This window comes from Mustelus asterias, chromosome 8 (genome assembly GCF_964213995.1).
Source record: "Mustelus asterias chromosome 8, sMusAst1.hap1.1, whole genome shotgun sequence".
In the NCBI taxonomy this organism is placed as follows: Eukaryota; Metazoa; Chordata; class Chondrichthyes; order Carcharhiniformes; family Triakidae; genus Mustelus; species Mustelus asterias.
The window spans coordinates 97,444,578-97,446,850 of NC_135808.1; the positions used below are offsets into that span (position 1 = coordinate 97,444,578).

The 2,273-nt window shown below is 44.0% G+C and overlaps 1 pseudogene; it reads right to left on the reverse strand.

Annotated features, from left to right (window-relative positions):
• Positions 1 to 1,792: 1,792 nt before the first annotated feature.
• Positions 1,793 to 2,012, reverse strand: LOC144498113 (U2 spliceosomal RNA; annotated as a pseudogene).
• Positions 2,013 to 2,273: the final 261 nt, after the last annotated feature.

Below are 2,273 nucleotides of genomic sequence, written 5' to 3' on the forward strand. Positions count from 1 at the left end.
AATTCAACTGTTAGATCAAAGGATTTCTATCATTTTCCAGCCACCTGTGTTTATTTTAGAAACATAGAAAACTACAGCACAAAACAGGCCCTTCGGCCCCACAAGTTGTGCCGAACATATCCCTACCTTTTAGGCCTACCTATAACCCTCCATCCTATTAAGTCCCATGTACTCATCCAGGAGTCTCTTAAAAGACCCTATTGAGTTTGCCTCCACCACCACTGACAGCAGCCGATGCCACTCGCCCACCACCCTCTGTGTGAAAAACTTCCCCCTGTACCTACACCCCAGCACCTTAAACCTGTGTCCTCTCGTAGCAGCCATTTCCACCCTGGGAAAAAGCCTCTGAGAGTCCACCCGATCTATGCCTCTCAACATCTTATATACCTCTATTAGGTCTCCTCTCATCCTACGTCTCTCCAAGGAGAAAAGACCGAGCTCCCTCAGCCTATCCTCATAAGGCATGCCACTCAATCCAGGCAACATCCTTGTAAATCACCTCTGCACCCTTTCAATCTTTTCCACATCCTTCCTGTAATGAGGCGACCAGAACTTTTGATTTCCCTTCATGGCTAACTGTACCTCAAGTACCCCATTGATCCTGAACGCAATGTAGACAGAGTCTAATCCTGATTGACAGCCTGTGGTTTCACTCCCGCTATGGGGAGGCGGGTGAATAGCGAGGGCCATTTGACTCGGACTGCAAGCCTGCTAGCTACATTTAAATATGTGGGTTTGAATATGCTTCGGGTTCCCACCCACTCTGGCAGTGCAGCCTGGGAGGGTCACAGCAAGTTTGGCATTCGGTGCAAAACATGCTCTCCCGCCAACTCTCAATTCTCCGGGCCACCGCGATCAGGGCTAGCGAGCCCGGAGAATCCCACCTGGTGTAACTGTACCAATTGTAATTGAGACAGTGATATTTAATTTTCTCATAATGCTTATGGTTCATTAACAGAACCCGAACAGAACGAATTATGTTATTTTGCATGGGGATTTTTTTCAGTAATTCTCTACAGTAGGTGGTGATAATGCACGCAAAATCCAAAACTAATCCTTGAAAATAAGTGTTGAAATAAGTGTTAAGGCACTCAGTGAAAAGGGCTTGCTTAAACCTGCAAACAAGCACATACAATACTGTCATCATTTGTTAAACACTGATCAAAATGAATTTTTATGCCCAAATCCAAAACTGTGAATTAAAAAATTACATGTTACATATTTTGGGCTTTTGGCATCAAACGTTCTTTCTAAAAGTGACTGTCAAGCTCAAGGTTCAGAAAACCTGTGAACAGAGGGAGGCCAGATGGGATCATGTATTATAGCGCTGCACCATAAATGGAGCAACTCAGTTGCAGCTGTCATTTGCACTCATCCTTCTCCGAAATGTCAGATTGCTGATCTCATTTCAGTTGTTGAAAGATAAGACCTAACAAAGGTGTGGTGGCTATCCAAACACTGAACACATTGATAGGATTTTCCTTTTGGACTATTCTGTCCAGTACTTCCAACGGCTGGTCACAGAGCAGCAATGTCATAACCCAGGCCAAGAAATACTGATTCTCTTAAAAGGAGTGCCATGTGGGAGGCTACACGGCAAAATAGTAGAGATGAACATTATTTAAAAAGTAATTGACCAAATCAGCAGATTTGAATTATGTCAGCACAGTTTTTTTTTATACTTTTCCAATTCAATCAAATCCAATCCAATTCAGAGTCTCAACAAGTTGAGACATTTCCGATCCAGGCTGACAAGACAGGGCGAGCGACCAAACCACCCTGTCCTGGGCCTGATCTACATGAGCCAAGCTGATTGGAGAAGGGGGAGGTTCCTCCTCCAAAACTTGAGCTCATTTGCATCTTAGCCAAAAGGCCGAGATGCCGCTTTAAAAAATTGCTTCATATGAAACATATGAAGCCTCAGCGCAACCTAATGACCTCAACCAAGTGCGGCCGACCATGGGCTGCCGATCATACTACACTTGATCTTAGCCAAAAGGCCGAGAAGCAAGCTCAAGAAAGAAATAAAGCAAAATTAAGCGGTTATCAGATTACTAAATAAAAAGGTCACATGCCATAGATTGTGGCGGAATCTTTTCACTGAGGGTTGTGATTCTTTGAAACTCTCTTCCTGAAAAGGTGGTGGAAACAGAGTCTTTGGATATTTTTAAGGCAGAGGTGGATAGATTCTTAGTTAGAAAGGGGGTGATAGGTTAACAGGGGTAGGTGGCTGAGCGATGCACCATGATCTTATGTAAAATAGTGGAGCAGGC